The sequence below is a fragment of the Mya arenaria genome, chromosome 14, assembly GCF_026914265.1.
Source record: "Mya arenaria isolate MELC-2E11 chromosome 14, ASM2691426v1".
Lineage (NCBI taxonomy): Eukaryota > Metazoa > Mollusca > Bivalvia > Myida > Myidae > Mya > Mya arenaria.
In genome coordinates, this window is record NC_069135.1 from 60902601 (window position 1) to 60929133 (window position 26533).

Genomic DNA, 26533 nt, shown 5'->3' on the forward strand with positions numbered 1-26533 from the left:
ATATGAGATCTGATTTTTTTGCCACTTTGTTGATTTGTTCCTGCACCTTGATTTTCAAAATGGAAAACTAAACATTGAATCAGTTTGGCATGGTCATATTTGATGTCTTGTATCTTTATTCTATGAAACAGATATGCAGGGCCCACCCAGGTTCTCGAACTATCTTATAGTCCTTATTACCAGGAATTATTTTGAATTGCACACTATGTTTTGTAAAATCGAATTATATCTTCATTATATTTAAGCCGATCACAATATTTGTTATATCTATTTTGTTTAATTTAAGTATATGTTGAATAATTTGGTTAAATGAAATAAGATACTAAGGCTGATCAGGCTAAAGATTTTTCGAGTAATTGGGGCCAGTTCTATACATTAAACAGTATCACAACAGTGATGTTATAAAAATATAATTTTGATATTCGTGATTTGAACAAATGTATATAAGAAAAATATTCAATTAAAATTAACACTTTATAATTGACTCATTTATATTTTAAAGGGTCATACATCGAACAACATAATATGTATGAAATGTAAGCTAAACGCTTGTAACATGATAAAACGTCACCACGAGCTCAAAGAAAAGCTCTTTTGTTAACAGATATGAAAATGCAATACAGAATTCTCTAGTTTGCCAAAACACGCTATTGAACATTTAGTTACCGTAATATTTTTGTTGTAATCTGTTAATGATTCCTTTTAAAAAAAACCACAACAGTATACGTGTTATATGATTTATATGTATAATAATGGTTTGCATTTATTTGTTACTGATGCGGTATTTATAAAACATCTTAAGTCATTTTCCATACTCAAGTCGTTCTCTTAACTTAAGTCATTTTCTTAACTCAAGTCATTATCTTAACTTAAGTCATTTTCATAACTCAAGTCGTTTTCTTAACTCAAATCATTTTCTTAACTCAAGTCGTTTTCTTAACTCAATTCATTTTCTTAACTCAATACATTTTCTTAACTCATGTCATTTTCTTAACTCAGGTCGTTTTCTTAACTCAAGTCGTTTTCTTCACTCAAGTCATTTTCTTAACTCAAGTCGTTTTCTTTATTCAAGTCATTTTCTTAACTCAAGTCATTTTCTTAACTCAAGTCATTTTCTTAACTCAAGTCGTTTTCTTCACTCAAATCATTTTCTTAACTCAAGTCGTTTTCTTAACTCAAGTCGTTTTCTTAACTCAAGTCGTTTTCTTTTCTCAAGTCATTTTCTTAATTTTCTTAACTCAAATCGTTTTCTAAACTCAAGTCATTTTCTTAACTCAAGTCATTTTCTTAACTCAAGTCGTTTTCTTAACTCAAGTTATTTTCTTAACTCAAGTCGTTTTCTTAACTCAAGTCAATTTCTTAACTCAAGTCGTTTTCTTAACTGAAGTCGTTTTCTTCTCTCAAGTCAATTTCTTAACTCAAGTCATTTTCTTAACTCAAGTCATTTTCTTAACTCAAGTCGTTTTCTTCACTCAAATCATTTTCTTAACTCAAGTCGTTTTCTTAACTCAAGTCGTTTTCTTAACTCAAGTCGTTTTCTTTTCTCAAGTCATTTTCTTAATTTTCTTAACTCAAATCGTTTTCTAAACTCAAGTCATTTTCTTAACTCAAGTCATTTTCTTAACTCAAGTCGTTTTCTTTTCTCAAGTCATTTTCTTAACTCAAGTCATTTTCTTAACTCAAGTCCTTTTCTTAACTCAAGTCATTTTCTTAACTCAAGTCGTTTTCTTAACTCAAGTCATTTTCTTAACTCAAGTCGTTTTCTTAAATCAAGTCGTTTTCTTTTCTCAAGTCATTTTCTTAACTCAAGTCATTTTCTTAACTCAAGTCGTTTTCTTCACTGAAATCATTTTCTTAACTCAATTAATTTTCTTAACTCAATACATTTTCTTAACTCAAGTCATTTTCTTAACTAAAGTTGCTTTCTTAACTCAAGTCATTTTCGTAACTCAAGTCATTTTCTTAACTCAAGTCGTTTTCTTAACTCAAGTCATTTTTTTAACTCAAGTCATTTTCTTCACTCAATTCGTTTTCTTAACTCAAGTCGTTTTCTGAACACAAATCATTTTCTTAACTCAATACATTTTCTTAACTCAAGTCATTTTCTTAACTCAATTCGTTTTCTTAACTCAATTCGTTTTCTTAACTCAAGTTGTTTTCTTAACTCAAGTCGTTTTCTTAGCTAAAGTCATTTTCTTAACTCAAGTCATTTTTTTAACTCAAGTCGTTTTCTTAACTTATGTACCTCTTACGTAAATTGATATAAAAATTTTTATAATATCTTAATGACTTTATTTTCAACCAATTTATCAAAAATATGTACTTACATATTAAAAACGCATCTTCTTTTCTTAAATTTGACTGCGAAAATAAATTATCTTTAGAAGTTTTATGAATACTGCCTCTGTGTTTTTGTATTAAATGACTTGATTGTCAATACATACAAGATCATGGAAATAAAGTGGAATACCTGACACTTTTAACTTTGTACATTTCGAAAATTACTGAATTTTCAACAAAAGGCTGATTGCTTAGAACATTATAACGAAAATGTTGTTCACTTTCAAATCTTAATATATTACTGTCGAAATTTCTTTAACTGAAATGTTGTTCACTTTCAAATCTCAATATCATTCTCAAAATTGCATGCCGGTTATTTGCAGACATTCGGACAAATTTCGAGACAAATGTTCCATCAGCATACATGCGATATTAATGAGAGGCTTCCCAGGGAATTTTGGTCTGAACTCAAGGGGATTTTGATATACGATTAGGGTATTTTTACGAAACGATATTAAGCAGATATTTTCATTTATAATACAAGACAAAACACGGAAATCTGATTGAGATTTATTTACATTTATTTATATTCTAATTTACATACAAGAAAATAATTAATGACACACTATAAAATCATCATTAGGTCAATTTATAGCATAAAACATCATCATCATATAAAGAAAAGCAACACATTATGAATTTACAGCACAATGAACTATTTTACGTTTTACAAGTCTATTATCTTCAAAAGTATGATTATATCATCTATTGTCATTATTGTATCAGTATCAACATCATTTGTCTTCAATTAAGGTAGTAAGACCCTAATAGGCATTATTTCAGACTATGATCAGCTTGATAAGTTCTTAATGTGTATCATTCATTGGATTAAAACACATAATTTAAAAGAAGTTTACCGTGAATAAACACTATTGAACGACTTTACATGAGCAACAAGAACAAACCTTGCATTTGCATGTTTTTAAACCGAACAAAAAGGGATACAAGTTGTCAGAAAGGAGTACTTTCGTAATAATTCACTGATACTGTGTCAACTTTGATTATTCCCATGTTTAAACGCACAGCTTTATAATAGTGTAAACAGTCGAAACTGCATCTAGATATTACCCGGCATTTCCGGAATGTCAACGTCGGAAATGACTAATTAATGATTAAGTGCATTTTTTTGAAAAGAAAAAAACAAATAAGCAATTAAATACATTCAAATAAATTTTATTGGGAAATATTATATGTTCATGAAAAATATGTTTTTCAATGACAAGTTTACATATTAAAAACCTTGAATAAACACCAGTGTGCAAAAGTGAGCTCTCAACACATGCTACTATGCTTATTTGGGTTTGTAAAATTATAGTAGCGTGGTAAGGACTTTTCAATACAGCTTGCTGTCTTTTCACTGTTGCATATGGACAAATAAAAGTTATAGGCATATGATAAAATGATATATGCATTGATATTGAGTGATCACATTATCCAAGAAGGTGACAAAGCAACTGTGATTAATAAGACATATTTTGTTGGCATTGTAAAAATAATAATATTACAGTTATCTTAAAGGGACACCAGATGATTCGTATGCAAGGATTTTTTGTCAAACACATAAAATTCCATCGTTATGTATAATGAATTGATTCTTACCACTGATGTATCAGATCGCTTACGAAACATGTTTCTTTCGCAGTTTTTGCGTTTTTTTCCAAATCGAAATTTACTTGAGTTGTCTACCATGTAAATCTGAGTAAGTTTAAAAATAGTGCAGATATATTTTTCTTCACTCATAAACTTATATCCATGATCAGATTTGGAGTTATCGAAACAGACTAGGGCGAGGGGGGGATTGATTTCTGTTGAATAACTCTATTTTCTTTTCTATTAGGTACAATATTTTATTCATCTAACAAGTCTATATTTTAAAAATCTTCAATAAACAGTCTGAAAAAGTAATCTCTCAACACATACTACTATGCTTATATTTGTTTGGAAAATGACAATAGTGTGGCAAGGATTTTCTGATATAGCCTGCTGTATTTTCACTGATAGATATAGAAAAGGAAAGTTATAGGAATTATATTATAATAAAATTATATATATTGAGTATTTATTTCTTCATAGAAGGTGATAATGCAACTGCGATTAATAAAACCTGTTTTGTCGGCATTTTAAAGATAACAATATTACGGCTATTTTAAAGGGACAAGACATCAGTCCATACATTTGCAAGTAAAAAAGAAAGATGCCGAACAAATAAAACTGCCTTCGTTGTGTACAGCGCATTAAAATTTACTTACTGATGTATCACAGCGCTTACGAAACATTATCTTTGAATTCGAAGTTTTTGCGCATTTTCTAAATTTACCTGGGATGTCAAATCCCAGTAAGTGTAAAAATAGCGTGGATATATTTTTCTTGACTCAAAAGAAAATACGATTTAAACTGGGAAACGAATATCCACTGTATCTGAACATGAAACTCAGATGGGACAGCAACATGATTAGTGCATTTATTGTTCGAATCATGTAAACTGATGTTTTATAAGCCTCCGTCTAGCTCGAATTGACAATTCCAGCATGTTTTCATAAAATACAGTAGTTGCCGATTTTGGACCATCTGGTGTCTAGTCCCTAGTCCGAAAAAGGCATATTACATTATAATACAATTTATACATAATCATCTTTTAAAGCTGCACTCTCACTGATAGGTCTTTTTGACATTTTTTTGGTCGTGAAATGATCCTCTTTTTGTGTCAATGTCGGAAAAGTAATGACTGCTGACAAAAGATCATAAAATAAATATATTTTACAATTATGTTCGAAAGTGTTCAATGCATAAAAGCATTACTAACGCTTTTATGAGCTATTTGGCAATTTACCAAACAATTGTGATAAGTTTTATTGTGAGTTATCTTATATGATTGAGTTGAAGGATTAATGCAAAAAATTAACTGATTTTGAATATTAGGAAAACATGTGAAAACGGTAAATCTGTGATAATGCAAGTTTAAGTGACATAGTCATTAAAGCAAACACCAAATATTCAAAGAAGCAATTGTTAAGAAACTGGGAAGATTTTCAGGATTTATTTTCATTTCAGGTCTGGACAGTAACCCACACTGTGTGGCTTCTCTATATCCTCCTTCTTTCCCAGCAGTTGGGTTGTCGGGTAGCTTGTTGTCTCCCATGGCTGCAAGGCAAGACCATATGGTGATCTCAGTATCGGGTCTTGGTAGGTCTGGAGCACCTCTAGTGAGATGATCAGCTTGTTTATGGTGTTGGTGCCAAGGTCTGTGACATATATGACCGGAGTCTGACTCGCCTTGGTCACTGTCAGATTCCAGGAATACTTAAACAAAGGTTTTCCACTGCTGTCATTGTCCACACACTTTTTCACCTTTCCCTTCATGTCCATCAGCACAACCTTATATGGGACGGATGAAGACAATATCAAGTTGTCATCCCAGAAATCTATTCCATGACAGCAACCATCTACTTGAACAACATCCTGTACTGTGACATTTCTCTGAGTAGATACGAACTGTATCTTCTTATCCGAAGGCAGAGTGACGTCTGCCCTGTCCCCTGGCAGACGACACAGGTCCCACGTCTCACCTGGCAGTTTCACCTTTTTTGTCTGGGTGTCCACAAGCTTCACTGAGTAATTGTAGCAGTCAGACAGGAGAAGCCTTTCCCTCGACAGGATGGCCACACTGTTCAGGAAGCAATCACGCGTGTCAGTTGATGCCTTTACTGGGAAGTCGGGCAGCTTGCTAAACTGGGACTGGCTTAGGTCTGCTAGGCTCTGGTTTAAGGCTGAAATATCGAAATAAAACTGTTAATGAACAAATACTTGCAATAGTGTTTATTAATGTCTGCTTCATTTAGCAAACTAAGATATGTTCATATTCCATATACAGTCGAACCCCGTTGGCTCGAACTCACCGGGATCCGCAAACATACATCGGACCTCGGAAAATTCGAACCAATCGGGAAAATTTACCTTCAGTTAAAGGAAATAGGTCCTTAACATCGGGTTAAAGCCAACGAGGAATTCGAGCCAAACGAATTTGAGCCATCGGGGTTCGACTGTATTTGAAACTTTACTTAGTTTTGGTGATAAAATGTTGTTTACTTAAATGATATCACAAAAATCATACTTCAAAGTGTGTTTTGATTAATCCTCCATTTGGAATACGAATATGTATATAAACACACTTTTAGATTTTAACGAAATCAAAAGACTGTAACAGTTTTTTGCAAAATTTGTGTCATAGTTTGTGAAACATTCAATAAGCTGTAACAAAACAGTCTGTTTCCGGTTTCCCGCCGTTCCATGCTTATTTCCGCCCGTAATTTGTTATGATTATCAGCTGCTTTGTCTAAACGCGCAAAGAAAAAGTGATCATATGGACTATACAAATATTTTCTCCCTCTCTTATTTGTTAATTTATCACAAACAAGTTTTACTTAAAGCTATCATTATGACGAAACAGCCTCCATAGGGGGTAGTATCAGCCATGGAATTATACGGTGTAATCATATGGGACAATATTAGTCAGAGATGTACACAGTGTAACCAAAGGGGGCAGTTTTAATCAGACATGTATATGATGTAATCATAGGGGTCAGTATCAGTCAGGGAAGTATACTGTCTAAACATAGGTAGCAGTATCAGCCAGGGAAGTATACGGTGTAACCATAGGGGGCGGTATCAGTCAGAGAAGTATATGGTGTAACCATAGGTTGCCGTATCAGCCAGAGAAGTATATGGTGTAACTATTGGGGGCAGTATCATCCAGAGAAGTATACGGTGAAACCATAGGGGCAGTATTAGCCAGAGAAGTATACGGTGTAACCATAGGGTGCAGTATCAGCCAGAGAAGTATACGGTGTAACCATATGAGGCAGTATTAGCCAGAGATGTAAACGGTGTAACCATTGGTGACAGTATCAGTTGAAAATGATTACAGTGAAATATACGGTGTAAACATAGGGGGAAGTATAAGCCAGAGAATTACACCATAGGGTGCAGTATGAGTCAGAGAATATTGTGTAACCACTGGGTGCCGTATAAGTCAGAGAAGTATACAGTAGCAATAAGGGAAAGTATCAGTTAGAAAAGTATAAGTATAACTATAGGGTGCAGTTTTAGCTAGAGAATAATACTGTGTAACCATAGGGCACAATATTAGTTATATAAGTATACAGTGTAACCATAGGGTACGATAGCATTCAGAGAAGTATAATGTGTAACCATAGGGGGCAGTATCAGTCAGAAAAAGGTATGGTATAACCATTTGAGGCAGTTTCACTCAGAGAAGTATACAGTGTTATCAAAAGGTACACTATCAGAAGGATATGTTGAAAACATAAGGGGCACTATCAGTTAAGAGAAGTATACAGTGCAAACATATTGGACTGTATTTTTTTAAAAAGTTCTTTAATGTAACACAAGGGGACATAATCAGTCAGAGAAGTATACAGTGTAATCATAGTGGTCTGTATCAGTATGAGAATTGTGCGGTATAACCATTCGGGCAGTTTCATTCAGAGTTTAAAGTGTAACCAAAAAGATATGTTGAAACCATAGGAGGGCAGTATCAGTTAAGAGTATAAAGTGTCACTATAGGTAACAGTATCGTTAAGAAAATTATAAAGTGTAACAATAGATGGCAGAATCATTCAGAGAAGTATACGATGTAACCATAGGGTTCGGTATCCTAACAACGTTATACAGTGTAACTATAGGTAAATATTATTTGAAAAGTATACAGTGTAAGAAAAGGATAGAGTACCAGTGATAGAAGTATACAGTGTAACCAAAGGGAAGAGTGTCTGTCATAGCATATTGTGTAATCATAGGGGGAAGAATCGGTCAGAGAACTACACAGAGTAACCAAATGGGGACATTATTTGTCTCAGAAGTATACAGTGTAATCATAAGGGAACATAATCAGTCAGAGAAGTATACAGTGTAATCATAAGGGAACATTATCAGTCAGAGAAGTATACAGTGTAATCATAAGGGAACATAATCAGTCAAAGAACTTCACAGTGTATCCATAGGAGGCAGTTTTAGTTACAGAAGTATACAGCCTAACCATAGGGGTCAGTTTCAGTCAGAGATTTACATGGTGTAACCCTAGGGGGGCAGTTTCAGTCATATAAGTATACAGTGTAACCAAGGAGGCAGTTTCAGTCAGAGAAGTATACAGTGTAAGCATAGGGGTCCGTTTCTGTCACAGAAGTATAAGGTGTAACCATAGGGGGCAATTTCAGTCATATAAATATACAGTGTAACAATATTGAATGAATGAATGAATGAAATGAATGAATGAATGAATGAATGAATGAATGAATGAATGAAAGTCTTTATTTACAGAGGGTAACCCAATTAGTGTAAACTAATCTTCCTTGGGGCCCTCTAAAGCAATATTTACATACATACAAATACATAATTATATAGCAATATAACAATCAGCATAACAAATTCAAAGTTAGCATTATTCATAAACATGATCAACATGATAACAATGTTACACAACAACATAATACATACATATGGCGGCAGAGGTTTAACTTACAGACTTACATATGGCCATATTTACAATTTTAGCTTTATGACTGTTGATTCGAATTAATCCACTTAGTATAATTTACTGTAAAACTTTTAATACTTTCGCTCTGTCTTATTTCATTTGGAATGTTATTCCATACTTTTACCCCAGAGTACGACATACTCCCTTTAAAAAGTTCTATATTTGGTTTGGGTATTAAAAAATCCGATTTATTTGAAGAACGTAAATGATTTGGACGCCTGACATTGTAATTGAACATATTTTGAATATATGACGGGACTGCATTTTGCGATACCCTGTACATAAATTTGGCTTTATGAAGTGAAACCCTCTGTTCAATATTAAGAGAATTAATTATATTCAAAGCCTCGCTTAAAGTGGTATATTGTTCACCTAGAATGATACGACATGCTCTTCGTTGTAATCGCACTAAAACCTGGATATTTGATTGTTTTGTACTACCCCAAATGATACTACAATAGTCAAGATGTGGTTGGACATAGGCTTTGTAAAACATTATTCTATAATTAACAGGAATAAATACTTTAATTCTTGATAATAGCCACAAATTACTTGATATTTTCTTCCTAATAAATTTTATATGCGTATCCCATTTAAGGTTTTCATTTATATATATGCCAATAATTTTATCACCTGTTGTGATTTCCAGATTTAAGTCTTTATATTTCAAATTTAGAGGTTGATTAACTAATTTTGTCCGCTTCTGGGGTGTCGTTATCAATATTACTTTTGTTTTTGAAGCATTTAATACCATACCATTGTTTAGACACCATGTACTGACGTTATTCAAAGCAGCTTGTAAATTCATTTCAACTTCAAATTTAGATTTATTTGTGTCATATATTGTAGTATCATCTGCATACATATCAACGTTTGAAACAGTATCCTGTACATACATAGGCAAGTCATTTATGAATAAAATAAATAAAAGAGGCCCTAGAATAGACCCTTGCGGGACCCCGCATGTCGTAATTTGCTTTTCAGAGAGAACACCGTTTAAGTTCACCGCTTGAGTTCTATTTGTAAGATAAGACTTGAACCATTTAATAGTATTATCTCCACATTTGTAAATTTGTAATTTTTTTAATAGTATTTCGTGGGAACATAAATCGAATGCTTTAGAAAAATCTAACATAACAACGCCTACAAATTCTCCATCATTTAAAGCTGTTAACCATTTATCTATCATACATACTAATGCGGTTTCGCAGCTATGTTTTTTTCTAAATCCACTTTGGGATTTACATAATAATTTATAATGATTAAGGTAATTAACAAATGAATCATGCACATGTTTTTCAATCAATTTTGAAAGAGTAGGTAAAATTGATATTGGCCTATAGTTATTTACATCATTTGATGAACCTTTTTTAAATAAAGGATTAACTTTGGCGCATTTCCATTCATCTGGGAAAACACCTTGTTTTATACTACAATTTATAACATACGTAAGACTATTTGATATAACATCGGCTGATAATTTTAAAAGTGTTGGCCCTATTTGGTCAAGTCCTGTAGCTTTGGATACATCTAAATTATTTAACATTTTACGCGTTTGGGATTCCGTAATCAGAGGAATGTGAAAATATATATGATCAGGAACTTTTGTTTTTACAAAATCATTTACTTTATTAAAAATTGAAGTTGGAATAGGTTCTTTTAAGTTAGCTGCTACGTTTACAAAAAAGTTATTAAAAGTATTTGCAATATCTTGGTTATCAGTAATATCTATTCCATCTTTATGAATGTTTTTTATTAAATTACAGTTGTTTGTCTTTTTTGTAGACGCACCATGTTCTTTAAATATTTTCCAAACTGTTTTAGGGTCTGATTTTCCTTCCTCAATTTTTCTTTTATAAGATTCTTTTTTAGAATTATCTATCAATGTACAAACTTTATTTCTTGAAACTCTGTAGTTATCCATATCATTTTTAGCCTTAAATTTATCACGTTTTTTAATTTCATCTAAAATATCAGGTGTAAACCAATCTGGTTGTTTTATGTGTTTAACTCTGTGAATTCTAATTGGGACGTGATTATCTACAACACTTGAAAAATTAGATACCCAAGTGTGAAGTACTTCATTAGTATCAGTGTTGTTTAGATTACCCCAGGGGATTCTGATAAGATCTGATAAAAATGACTCCTCTGAAAATGACCTAAATGATCTGTATTTTATAAAATTATGTGAATTGATTTTTTCTTTATAATTTAACTTTCTTGTACATAGGATCGGATAATGATCGCTAATTCCTATTTTGGGCACGCTTACATTACATATATTTTGATCACAATTAGTATAAATGTGGTCTATTAAAGTTTTTGAAGTTGAAGATTCACGCGCCGGCTGCTTAATTAACTGTTTTAATCCTAGTGATAAAATATAGCTAGACCATTCATCATTTATTTCGGAATTTAATAAATCTCGATTTATATCGCCTAAAATTATTATTTCTTTTTCTTCAAGTTGAACATTTTCTATATGAGTGTCAAATATTTCTTTCCATGCAACTTTAGATTCTGGATGCCTGTAAAGTGAACCAATTAAAAAAGATTTACATTTTGTTGGCATAATTTCTAACCAAATTATTTCTATATCATCTCCTTCTAAATCTAATCGTCGTATGCAATTTACGTTTTGTTTTACATATACTGCCAAACCTCCACCGCCATTGAATAAACGGTCGCGACGAAGAGGTACTTGATATCCATCTATATGAAATGTTTCAGTTTTATGGTTTTCATTGAATTTCGTTTCACTTATACCCATTATATCTATTTTGTTTTTCTTAGATGTTAGCATTAATTGTAATTCATCAAATTTAGAAGACAGTCCAGCTACGTTTAAATGACCGATGGTTAAACCTTTTTTATTATTTAATCCTAAATTAGTTAAATTCATGTGTTCCGAAATATTTAAGATTGTAGCGTTAGAGTTTTGAACGTCATTGTCATCGTTTATATTATATATACATGTATTCATATTATCATTTAAACAGCTTTTACTCTGGGAAAATAAGTCACAGTTACAGTTAGTTCCATTGCATGTGTCACAAATGTTTTGCAGAGTTGCGAAATAATTTGCACTTTCTATGCCACAGGAAACGGCTTCTTTGCCGAATTCCTAATTCCAACATTTGTCAGATTTATGGCCAATCAGACCGCAATACCAGCACGTTATTGGTTGTTTGTGTCTACATTCGTGAGTCTGGTGGTTGCTTTCAAAACAATTTAAACATCGATCATCGTCCATTCTTGTACTGCCAGTTCGCCTAACATTTCGATTACCACGGTAGTTATTTGCCGCACGTGGTGGATATACACATTTCGTAAAGTCATAAACTATGTGAATGACTTCATTGATTGTTCCCAGAATCCGTTTGATCCCCGAATTTGACGGATGAATATGGTCAGTGAAATTATAGAAACGCATAATGAGTTGTCCGTTTCTATCGTAAAACGACCTAAAATTATCCACATATTCGATTCCATGATGTAATGTTAACCGTTCGATGATCATGTTGACAGCTGTAACGTCAACATCCCCTCGCGGTGCCAACTTTGAAAGAATAACTTTGATATTTGGATTTCGAGATTTAATCATGGCTATCAGTTGATCATACTGTTCTTCTAGAAGATCGTGATCCGCATTTCCAGAAATATCGTTTCCTCCGATGTAAATGAGAATGCATTCAAAGTTCATAATATCGAATAATTCAATATCTCTAAGTAATGTTTTCACAGTGGCTCCTGAAACAGAATGTTTGTGTACGTAGGAATGTAAACCCTTCATATTTATTCTGTTGAAAATTGAATCACCCATTAAAAGAATCTTTTTATTTGGTGATTGAGAGTGGTCTCGTGTAGGACTTCTGAATTGGTCGTGTCGTCTTGTAGGTGCGGTTTCATCACACACAGGCGGCAGGTCATGGTAACATGTTCCAGGGTCGGAGCTTGGTCTATTAATCACCACTTCAATTTTGCGTGCCTGATTGTGATTAGTGGCCATTTTCAAAGACGTTTTTTCCGCCGTTTGTATTTTCTGTGTCAATTTAACAGTTTTGCTTCCATTATTCTTTCGCTGAGTTGTGTTTTGCTATTGGGCAGTTTCAGTCAGAAAAGTACAGGGTGTAACCATAGGGGGCAGTTTCAGTCAGATTATACGGTGAACGATTGGGGGAAGATTTAGTCAAAGAAGTATACGGGCTAACCATCGGGGGCAGTTTCAGTCAGAGAAGTATAGGGTGTAACCATAAGGGCCAGTTTCAGTCAGAGATGTATTCGGTGCAACCTTAGGTGTCAGAATCAGTCAGGGAAGTAAACAATGAGTACTATAAAAATAGCTTGTTATGAAAAAACAATTTAAACAAAGTAAAGAAGCGCTTACGTTCATAATAATAGATATAAAATATTAAAGAACTCCTGACTGAAACTGCCGCCTATGCTAGCAATGATTTTATACAGGGACCATTTTACCACAAATCATACAAATATATTAAACAATCTCTGACTGATACTGTCTGAATATATATAACAGATACATCTATTCTTATAATAGATATATATCTCAAACAATCTCTGACTAGTACTGCCGCCTATGATTGATATGATGTAACACGAAGAGCTTCTAAAAATATAGATATATCAAACAATCCCTGACTGATTTTGTCTCCAATGAAAACAGCTGTGTAATACAGCTGCCTTCATATAATATATAAATATATCAAACAATCTCTGACAGATTTTGTCACCAATGAAAACAGCTATGTAACACAGCTGCCTTTAAATAATATATAAATATTTCAAACAATCTATGACTGATTCTTTCACCAATAAAAGCAGCTACGGAACACAGAGACTTTGTAATATTGTAAATGTAGAGGGCTTTTCCTGCCCATTTTGGGAAAAAGACCATATATATTTTGGGAAATTTCAAAGTATGAGAACAAGCTTTTCAGACTCCTGTGAAATTTTAGTTTCTTTTCCTTGGCTGAAATGGCTGAACTACCAATCATTGAAGTGTTAATATCTATTGCAATAAATCATGGCGGATAAAATTCTATACAGTTTTACTGATCACTGAATATAATGAAAATCAACGATTTCTGATTTAAATTATCTTTAAACTTTACATTACATAATTATCAGGACGATGAATGAACCAATTCAGGTAAAAAGACAGATTTATTTATTATGCCCCCTTCGAAGAAGAGGGGTATATTGCTTTGCACAGGCATGTCGGTCGGTCGGTCGGTCGGTCGGTCGGTCGGTCGGTCCGTCGGTAGACCAAAGCTTGTCCGAGTGATAACTCAACAATTCCTAGACATATGGTCATCAAACTTCACATGAAGGTTGGGCCTGACCAGTAGATGAACCTATTGATTTTGGGGGTCATCGGTTCAAAGGTCAAGGTCACAGTGACCTTTAATGGTAAAATAATTTTAAAGCTTGTCCGAGTGATAACTCAACAATGCCTGCACCCATGGCCCTCAAACTTGACATGGAGGTTGGGCCTGACCATTAGATGACCCCTATTGTTATTGGGGGTCATCAGACCAAAGGTCAAGGTCACAGTGACCTTGAATGGTAAAAGGTTGTCCGAGTGATAACGTGACAATGCCTGCACCCATGACCCTCAAACTTGACTTGGAGGTTGGGCCTGACCAGTAGATGACCCCTATTGTTTTTGGGGGTCATTGGGCCAAAGGTCAAGGTCACAGCCACCTTGAATGGTAAAAGGTTGTCCGATTGATAACTCAACAATGCCTGCACCCATGGCCCTCAAACTTGACTTGGAGAATTGGCCTGACCAGGAGATGACCCCTATGGTTTTTGGGGGTCATCTGGCCAAAGGTCAAGGTCACAGTGACCTGGAATGGTAACAGGTTGTCCGAGTGATAACTCGAAAATGCCTGCACCCATGGCCCTCAAACTTGACTTGGAGGTTGGGCCTGGCCAGAAGATGGTCCCTATTGATTTAAGGGGTCATTGGGCCAAAGGTCAAGGTCACAGTGACCTGGAATGGTAATAGGTTATCCGAGTGATAACTTGACAATGGCTGCACCCATGGCCCTCAAACTTGATTTGTAGGTTGAGCCCGGCCAGAAGATTGTCCCGATTAATTTTAGGGGTCATTGGGCCAAAGGTCAAGGTCACAGTGACCTTGAATGATAAAAGGTTGTCCAAGAGATAACTCAACAATGCCTGCACCCATGGCCCTCAAACTTGACATGGAGGTTGGGCCTGACCAGTAGATGGCCCCTATTGATTTTAGGGGTCAAAGGTCAAGGTCACAGTGACCTTGAAAGCAAACTCGACAATTCTTGGACCTATGGTCACCAAACTTGACATGAAGGTTGGGCCTGCCCAGTAGATGACCCCTATCGACTTTGGGGGTCATCAGGCCAAGGTCAATGTCACAGTAACCTTTAACGCAAAAAGTTAACAAATCTTCCCCCACTGATATCTCAACAATGCCTGAACCTATGATCATTAAACTTGACATGGTTGTTAAGCCTGACCAGTAGATTCATAGAGCCAAAGGTCAAGGTCACAGTGATCTTGAATGGTAAAAGGTTGTCCGAGTGATAACTCAACAATGCCTGAACCCATGGCCTTCAAACTTGACTTGGAGTTGCATCTGACTTGTAGATGACCCCTTATGATTTAAGGGGTCATCGAGTCAAAGGTCAAGGTCACAGTGACCTTGAACGAAAAAAACTTGTTTTGTGATAATTTGACAATGCCTGCACCCATGGCCCTCAAACTTGACATTTAGGTTTCTGGTGACCAGCTGATGACTCTGGATTTTGAGTTCATAGAGTCAAAGGTCATGACGGTCATAACACACTTGATCCTCACACTTTAATGGTCATAATCTTAAAACAGCAACAAATCAGCTGTCATTTCGGTCCATGCATATTTCATTCAATTGTTCATATAATCCTGACAACATGGCGCTCAGGGGGGGCATAATGTTTGACAAACATCTCTTGTTTCTTATTGCTTTTGATGTTAAATTTGGATTTTATATCTGAAGATTGGAAAAAATATTCTTTGTTTTGTTTTGGGAGTCGGTCCGATAGTCGGACCCGTGGGTAATATTGAAAAAGGCCTGATATATACCAAACAATCAAGGCAAATACTGCCGCCTATGATGGCAACGATGTTATTTTAAATAATGTTTGAACCATCTTTAAAAGTGTTATATTGTACAACATTTAGACTGTAGATGATTAAACTAATATTGAAACACACACACACTTGAATACCCTGAGTAGAAATTTTGAATTATCATTAAAACATGAGATAAAAAATAATTTCGTGTAGACAACCAGTCAATGCTTTGCAAAAAATAGTAAGGCTGATTTGAAAATGATGTAATTTTGTTCTCATTTCCTATATTCACATAGTTCAAATCAATACATACACATATCAATTTCTAAGTTAAATATAGTAACAATTTCTAGAAGTTAATTTTAGAACACATACACACCAACAAACGAAATGCACAAACACACACATGTACATACACTCACTCAGAGACACATGACATCGCACATGACCACACATATACACGTACATAGACTCACAAAACACACATTCACACACACACGCACGCACGAACGCACGCACGCACACACACACATGTACATGCACTCACAAAACAAACGTTCAAACAAACACATCCACAAACACATCGCACTCATCCACACACACTCATACATTATATATTGTTGTGCCAATGGTCGATTATTATCGACAATTAATCGGAAAGGCCTACGTCGGTGACAATCGATAGTGAAATTTAAATCGATTATAGAAAAAAAGAGACGTAACCGCTACAGAATAATATTATTTTTCTGGTTAGTGTTAGTAAATTTAATGTCAGAATGTTAAGGTGGTACTATGTTAAGTTATCTAGTCATATACTTATAATGTCAGTAAGTCACTACAGTACCTGATTATACATTTTCATTGTACATTGTTATTCAACTGCTAAAGTATTGGTTCTAAACTACTTATGTTTGTCGTGTAACGTGCCGGCTGAATGTTCAATCGGTGTCGTAGAGCTTATATGGATCGCTCTTAAGTAACTTTTTCTTAGGCTACTTTGCCTTATGATTGAAAAAAATGATTTGAAAAAAGATTCGTAAGTTAATACATAATCAACCAAATAATCAGGGTTCAAAGAGTATGCATTGGTCTATATAAAGATCAATCACTTTTATGATGAATGGCTTTCTCGTACGGGAGCTTGTTAATCTGTGTTTGCACATTATCTGCATATTATATGAATTTGTCTAATTACTGCAAATATAGGAAGAGGTAAACCCAAAGTAAAGTGTAAATGTATAAATACTTTAATGAAGTAATGACCAAACTCTTGAATAGGAAGTCCCACATGTTACTAGAATTGAGTATTAGTGCTTCAGAACCTTGAAATATTTAGTTCACTTGCAAACCGTAGTATTTGGAAAATAACAATAAACGTGTTGCAGTTCCAAATAAGTCATCTTAGATTGCAATATTTGTATTCGTACAGATTTTAGGCATACACCAAAAGGAATTGTAATAGAATAATATCATTCAAGCTTGAGAGTTTTTTCCAATATAAAATAAGGTAATGTCAAACCCCTCGTGTGATGTCGTAGACGTCATGTTTATTCTGTAAACACTGATCATGCAGTACATATACCTGGGGTTGCACTAGATGGTTATTCTGTAAACGGGCAAATTGTTCACATTTTGGCCAATGCATGTATTTGATGATATGGTTTATACACGTATATCATGTATATTTTGAGATCTTTTTTAGACAAGTCTTACTTATTTTAGTGTTTTACTTATAAATATATATCTTCTTTCAAACACTTTCAAATAACATATAAAATGTTTGATAAAACAGTATTTTGTCACTTGAAGAAGGATAATTTCTTTAAAACTAGCCCAGGATAAAGTTCTCAAGGTTATGCGAAGTTTTTGTTTTTCCAATTTTATTTTCTCAAATATACATGTACATCATACATATATTCATAAAGTATACAAAAGTCGTGTTCCAAATTCAATCATAAAGAAACTATTTGTTTTTTTTTCTGTTTTTTTGGGTGTTAGTTAAGAAAGTAAGAAATGTTAGATAGAAGAAGGCAAGAAAGCAATGTGGATTCAATTTACAGTCTTACATTGGCGTAAACTTGCGGTATTCAAGAATAAAGCTAGGATCCATCTACAAAGAAACGTATGCAATTTATTTTTGGCCATAGCTATTATCTTTTCAGATTGCAGTCTCTTTGAAAAATATGGAACAAAAGCCTCGAAGATAGGCGTACTTCCTTCATACTTTGATTTAAAGATAAAGAATTTTGCAAGAAGTATAACGAAGTTAATTGCATATTCATAACTTCCATTTAAAGACTTAAAGTTACAAAAAGTGATCTCACTGTAATTTATTGTCGAAATATCAACCTCAAATATGCTTGTAAGAAAGCGTGTTATTTTGTTCCAGAATATTTGGGTGGAATGGCATTCCCAAAACATATGTTTGTTCGAATCTATATACATTGAGCAAAAATCACATAGACTGCAAGAACTAATATTGTATCGATGAAGTTTGCTATTATCAGGCAGTATTCTAAGAAGAAATTTGTACTGAAATGCTCTTAATTTGGTATCAATGCAATGTTTGAATGATTGGGTATAAACATTTTTCCAATTTACGCTTAGTTCTACCTCCCTTATTCCTTCTTTCACATTTTTGGTTTAAAATGAGTTTCTGGTATACCAGCTTGCATATTTTAGTATTATCAGTCACCTTATTTAAAAAAACGTAGGTACATTGTAATTCATTTCCTCTAATTTTACTTTCGATTTCCAATTTTGAGGAATACACTTCAAAAGCGTGTAATATTTCATGTAATCATGTTGGTTAATATCGTATAGTCTGTGTAGATCATCATAATTGTAAAACTGTTTTTGTTGAAAGTTATACAGATGCTCAATGTAGTGTACACGTTTGCTGTACCAGTTCTTATAGAAAAAAATGTGTCATCGTTTTGTTGTCTAATGTAACTATTGTTCCAAATAATTTCTTTCGCTATAAAGTTTACTTCTTTTCTAAATGTTACACTTGTCCATGATTTAATCATATCACGAAGAAATTTCGATTTTATTTCAAGCCTATCAATTTAATTTGGGTCTAGATTACATTTGAAAATAAAATCTTTTCCAAATCTAGCCATCATATTTTCATATATTTTTACCCATTTTGAATCTTTTTGAAACAGCATTCGTTTAACCCAACTTGATTTTATTGCACATTCGAATTTTAATATGTCAAGCATTTTTAAACCTCCATTTTCATAACTTTGTATAATCTGATTTCTTTAAACTTTATCAGGTTTATTGTCCCATAAATATTTAAACATTTTTTGTTTAATATCATTTAAAAATGTATGTGAGGGTGTTTCTAGTACTGTTCATGGGTACAATAACTTTGGAATTGCAAACGTTTTCAGAACTGTTATTTTTCCTAAAAGCGAAAGATTCCATTTTTTCCATTTTTCTAAACAGGCTTCGAATTCCAGCATTTTATCTTTGAAATTCAATTCATTTATGACTTTTGAATTGTTACTGAATATAATTCCTAGTGCCTGCGCTGTGTTCATGTTACATTCGAAATTGCTGTCGCAGAATCTTCTTTTTTTTGATCCATCTAAAATGAAACTAGCATCGTCCGCATATAGAGTTTGTTTTAGGCCAATATTGTTCACCTTTATACCTTTGATATTCTCATTTTTACTGATTTCAATAGACAATAGTTCGATGCAACAAATGAATAAATACGGTGAAAGAGGGCATCCTTGTCTCACACCTTTACGTATATTAAAGAACTCGGATAAAAAACCGTTATTCGTTACACAACCTTTGGCATCTGAATAAAATAGTTGAACCCATTTTATTATATCGTTGCCGAAATTGAACTTTTTAAGGCATTTTGTTAGGAAATTGTGATCGAGGCTATCAAAGGCTTTATTAAAATCAGAAAAGAATATCAAACCTTCTTTATTATTTTCATTTGAAAAATCAATTACTTCTTGAAGAATTCTGACATTTTCCCCAATATATCTCCCCTTGATAAAACCTGTCTGATCACAACTTATAATCTTGTGTAAGAATGGTTTTACTCTATTGGCAATTGACTTTGAAGCTATTTTATAATCTATATTAAGAAGCGAAATTGGTCTCCAATTGTTTATTTGAGTTATATCTTTATCTTTTTTCGGAAGAAGGGTGATAATACTTTGTTTTTGCAATTCTGTCAAACTTCCAATTTCTAATGAATAATTTAAAGACTTAATTAAGTATTTTTTTATTTCGTTCCAAAAAGTTTTATAAAATTCCGCTGTCAGACCATCCGACCCGGGACTTTTGTTATTTTTCATTGCGTTTAAAGCGTAAAAACATTCATATTCAGTAAGATCTTCCTGCCTATGATCTTCATTTGAAAGACAGTTATTCTCATTTTGAAAGAAGGAGGTATTTTCTGGATATTCTATATAGTAATCCTTCTTATAAAGTGATACATAAAATGATTTTGCATGAGCTAGAACTAGATTATTATCTGATACAATATTGCCATTAATGTTTAGCTGGTTGATTGTTGTTTGTTGTGATCGTTTTTTATCTAAATTTGCAAAATATTTAGTGTGTTTTTTTCAAACCCTTCGATGCATTCGGTTTTTGATCTAATTAATATCCCTTTTATCTTTTCTTCGTTAAGTTTGTTTAATTTTTTCTTTTTCTTTGATTAATTTATCTAGATTTTCATTTGTTTGTGAACTATGAAGGTCGGTTTCCATATCTCGTATATTCTGCAATATTTTGTTTTCTTCTTTTAAATCATTATTTCTTTTAAAGACTGAATATTTTATAGAATCGTCCCTGATTCTTCCTTTAATAACCTCCCAGAGTGTATTAGGGTTCGAATTTCCGTTACATTCTACAATTTCAATAATTGATTGCCGAATTTTACTTATATAAATTTCATCTGTTAATAATGAATTTTTGATTTTGAAATAGCCTGATCCGCGGTTATCTTGAACTTCATTTAAGGCTAATGTTACAATTGAATGATCCGATTTAAAACCAGGCTTTATTTCGCAAGTTGAAGTGATGTTTGTTAGCTCTGATGATGACAAGAAATAGTCTAATCTACAGAATATTGGTGGCTTTGTATTTGAATGCCATGTAAACATTTCCTTGTGGGAGTTTTAGACACGCCAAATATCTTCTAAATCGTAGGCGTTCATTATTTGTTTTAATTTATGTGAACATTTGATATGTGTGTTCTGACAACCATTTTGTTTATCATATTTAAAATCGAGAATTGTATTAAAATCACCACCTATTAATACTGTTTTATCTGAATGTTCTTCCAGCAGTTTTTCTACATGATGCAAAAAATCTGTATCATCAGTATTTAGCGCATATATATTTATTATAACGATATCTAGGCTGCCTATCTTCAGTGATAACATTTGTAAACGACCTGTTAGTATTTCTTTATAATCTATGTAACTATGGGATAAATTAGAAGTTCAAAAAATACCAACCCCTTTGCTATTTGTGCTATCTCCACTTAAGAAAAGTTCAGCGTTCCACATTTTCCCCCATTTGTATTTATTGTCGGCATTGGAGTAATGTATTTCTTGTAACAAGCATATTGAATAATTTTGTGATATTAACCAATTTAGGACATCATTACGTTTTGCTAGTCCCTTAACATTAAAAGTTCATATTATTATAGTCATTACAGTACGAAATATTTCGTGTAAAAAACAAAACACATCCACATTGTGTTAAAAAGAGTAGTGGGAAGTAGAGTGAAAGAGAGTGGTATGCATAACATATGATACGACATATAACATGTTTGAAGTGGGGACAAATGGATCTTGTTGACGTAATTGGTTTTGTAAGTTTTTAGATAAATTTGCTATTGCGTATAAACGATTTGTAATTCAAAGCAGTCGGACTAAGTTTAAAACAAAATAACAGCAGAAAACAACAGAAAACAATGCAGATCTGTCATGCAATATAATCTAAGAGTGCGTAGTCGGTTTCATTTTAGTATATAATACTTAAGGGATAAAGCTATTTAGTACATTGAAACAACAACTTGACTTGAGGTAAAACAAACTAGTGGAAAGGCTAGTTAGTCTAGGTTAAGAAAGATATACTATAACTTAAAGCGAAAATGATTTTGGAATGGCATTATATTATTTGTTTTTGTTCAATAAGTTGACATATTTTTTCCAACATGAAGCAAGAAGGAAAAGATAACTGAAAACCCTAACATCGTGCCGATATCAAAAGATAAATACAATGTAGTAGAACAATGTATCCATTAACATTAACAATACTTTCAGCATGTAAGAACTACTTATTATACAAATCCAACTAGAATTTACAAACGTGTATTATGACTAAGATACAATATAATAATACACTTAGTAAGCCTATATCAGTTGACAAACTAAATGATATGTTTGTAAAACAAATTAACATGAACCATGCACAAATGATTTTGTTTTGAAATTAAAAATAATTATTTAATAACTCTTTATCTAGACTGTTTTAAAAGCGCAATTCCACCATGCACAAACGATTTTGTTTTTGTCATTATAAATGTTATATTGTATGACTCTTTATCCAAACTGTTTTAAATGCGCAATTCCACCCAGTGTAATAATGCGCTTATCTAATCCATATATACCCTTGCTTGACCGAAATTGCTGTTTGAAAGCATGAAAGTGTCAAGCATAAAAGGACATGGATAGTGTGTGTAAAAATGAAACATACTTTTACAAATAAATTTTTATCATTCACTGTTATCCTTTTATAATAAAAGGAAAAAAAAAACATTGGAAGTAAAAACAGTATATGTATATTTATTATAAGTATTAAGGGGTGGATTGCTCAAAGGCAGTAAATAAACATTGGTTTTTCAATAGTAACAAAGAAAGAACACTATTCGTAATCTTAAAAAAACTTTCAGACGATGATAATGCATGTACTTCTTCATTGACAGTAAACAAACATTCAGTAACAAAGATCAGGATTTTGTTCATCATTACAAATCCCTTAGCATTTAAAGTATCAAAGTGTCAATGTATAAAATACAATCAATATTGCTACAGTTTAAAACATACAAAGGGATGAAATATTTACTGTATCAGGTTATCGTGTTACTATACAGGTGAAGGTGTAATTTATACTTGTAATAAAAAATTCCGCCGGTGAAGAAACAGGTTGGGGTTAACATTGTTCTTTATTTATGAAAAGGCCAAGGTAAATCGATCCAATGGTCATAGTCTTCATACTTGACAAGATGAACTTGGTCATTTGAGTTTTTGTAGAAAATCTTTCCTCTACTGAACCATGCTTCACTCACTTCGTCAATCATTTTCTTTTTGCACACACATTAGCACGTGCAAGTTCAGCTGTGTCAAGTCATCGTTTATAAAGACCCCAGTGCCCCGAAGATTTCTACGGTTTCGCATAATACACATTTTGTTGAATCTTGAAACTAGTTTGACAATCACATCCCTGTTTTGTGACTTCTTGTTTGGCAGTCTATGTGCCATGTCTACATCACTTGCCTTGAGCTCAATGATGTCGTTATCCTGTAAATATTGTCATACTTTTGTAAATGTTTCTTCTGCTGTATCCCTAGGATTCGTGTCTGGTAAACCTCTGATTATTATATTGTTTATTCTACTATATTGTTCACTTTCATTTTCAAATTTTCTGTGTTTCTCACGTTCGAAATCTAACTGATTATTCACTCTGAATGTTTCATCTTTATTCTTTTCTAGCTGTTCTTCAAGCGCCGTAACTTTTTGTGCAAGCTTTTCACTACTGTCTTCCTTTTCAAACAATTTCCCTTCAAGAATCTCAATTCTGTTGGTGACAGACTTCAAAAGATATTCCTTCATTTCAGTCATAAGATCCTTAATGCTGCTTCTTATTGTCCCATCACCCTTTAGTACAGCCTTTTCAATTTTGCTTTCTAATCGTTTTAATTTAGTGTTTATTTGCTTCCACTGTTTCATTATTTATTTTATATCAGTCATGTCAGAATCCTCATTTATCTCAACTTTTTTGGATTTCTTCTTTTTTTGTTTTTCCTTCGAAGTTTTGCATATACATTTATATATGTGTTAAAGACCACATTCAAAGTTTGTTGCGCAATGTTTAAAACATTTACATTGCAGAAAAGCGTTGTTTTCAAAATATATACATAATACTCTTAGTAATCTGAAAATGTGGCCGTTTTACAAGCTTCTTACATACTTTCGCTATACGGTTTCATTAATTAAGCACAGGGCCTCTATATATGGAACAAAAATCGGAAGCGTGCAAATACAGGAATGGATCGTGCGTCGAAGGTAAAAAAATCTCTGTTTTGTACGAAATAAAGCATTTATGGAACATATTATTAACAAATAACAATATTATAACTGTGTATTTAATAGGATAAAACGCACAAGTATTAAATGACTTGTGAGTGATAAAAGGATTACAATGATCAACTTTAATCTCATTAAGTAGAAATTTCGTGTTTTCTGCACCTTTCTTTCAAATTAAACACAGTGTTCTTCATAAGTACCGCGATTTTACATATTTACTAATCCGTTTAAATAAATTAAAACAATTGTATTAATTGTGGTACATTTTTTGGAGTAAAAGTGCATCTTTAATTGTATTATATTCACCGAGTAGCGTTGGAAATCCAATAAAATATTCACACATATAAATTTACAAATGGAGATATTAACTTGTGAAAGGATAACCCTGGACAAACAAATGCCTAAAACTTTTATTCATTTTACTCTTAAGTATGTAATCCGATTTCAACCTTATATTAATTAATAGGGATGAGACGATACGGTCATCAGGCGATACGATACGTATCGATACAACTACATGTCGATACGATATTTTCGATACGATACAGATACGTAAACACAATTACAGAAACACACAAAAGAAACCAGAATTGTATTATTTAATATAATTAATTTGTAACAACCAATGTGTTAATTTTAATGATAACTATAGAAATATTTTCTAACATTATGGTAATGATTTTATATAAAAAAATATATTGACTAGTATGTTAAAAGTAAAATTTTACAGTAATATGTTCATTATCATTTTTAAATGTTTTCTATTTTATATAATCTAACTTTACTTATTACATACTTATTAGATACATACTTATACATTCTTTGGGCTACTATGTGACTAGAACACCAATGACTAGAACATATGAACTATTTTAACTTGTGAACAAAATAATACTTCTCGCCAATATGAAATTTGAATGTCATTCACAAAATTATTTGAACTTATTTCCTCCTTAATGAATCCTTCCTGGAGCCAATGAACAGAGTCATATATTATATTTTAAAAAGAAAAGGGTGTCCACCAAGTCTGGTGCTAAGCGGTTTCGTGTTGCTGTAACTATATCCCAAGCAACACTGAAGACTCTCTCAATGGGAACTGAAGTGGCTGGGATATGCAGAACTTCTTTAGCTAGCCTACTCAGACGAGGAAATTCCTCATCATGTTCTCTCCACCAGTCCTGCAAAGTAGAAAACATATGCAACACCTGGCAACAATTCATAAAGAAACATTGTTAACTGATTAAACTCTACAATGCCTTTGCTAATTAATTAATTAATTATACTCAAACTTATTTAACAAAGCAACACATTGCAATAATTTAGTCATTATATTTCCCTGAAATTTAAGTAACTGCATACATCTGAAATGAATTAATATCCTTTTGGTACATATAACAATATATTGTTTAAATCCTACTAGACCTGTACCTGTGGAACAGATTTTAATGGAGCCGCCTTTCTTGAACGATATTTCTCGACCTCAACTCGAGCCTGTTCAGACGCACTGACAGCAGGGATGCGGGATGAGTTATTTTTCGGCTTGCTCAATTCTACAAAATCTCCTTCTTCCGCCATACTGACGTCGATGCTATTGTCTATCTCAGATTATTATACGACCTCTTATTGGGCATCACAATTATTAATATACTGCAAAGTAATGTAAAGTAGCTCGACTACCGTAAATTGGTCGTTTTAGGTGATACAACATGGCGGCGACCATGCAAAAAAGTTTATTGGAGGATCTGGACTGGATGCGATTCGAACACATGAAATTGAAACGACAACTCGTTTTTTGCATGGTCTTCGCCTAAAGGATTTGGAAATCTTGGTAATGGTTTTAATATTGCTCTAACTTCGAGTTTATAGACGAAAGTCAACAAAGGAGAAACACATTTTTGGTGTCTATCTTGAAAACAAATTATGAAAAATTTATAGTTGAAGCATAAAAAAGTGGTCTTATTTGTCATATTATCTATCATTCATGATCAACGCAGTTCCTCTTGTCTATCGTAAAATATTATTCTTGAAATGTTGAACTTTAGCTGTTTATCCAGATTTTTTCTTATTATCTATCGTAAAATATGTTGTTGTTTTTTAAATTTATGATAGACAATAAGAATTATTTATATTTTTCTTATTTGTCCTATAATTACATGAAAACACAAGTAGTAAG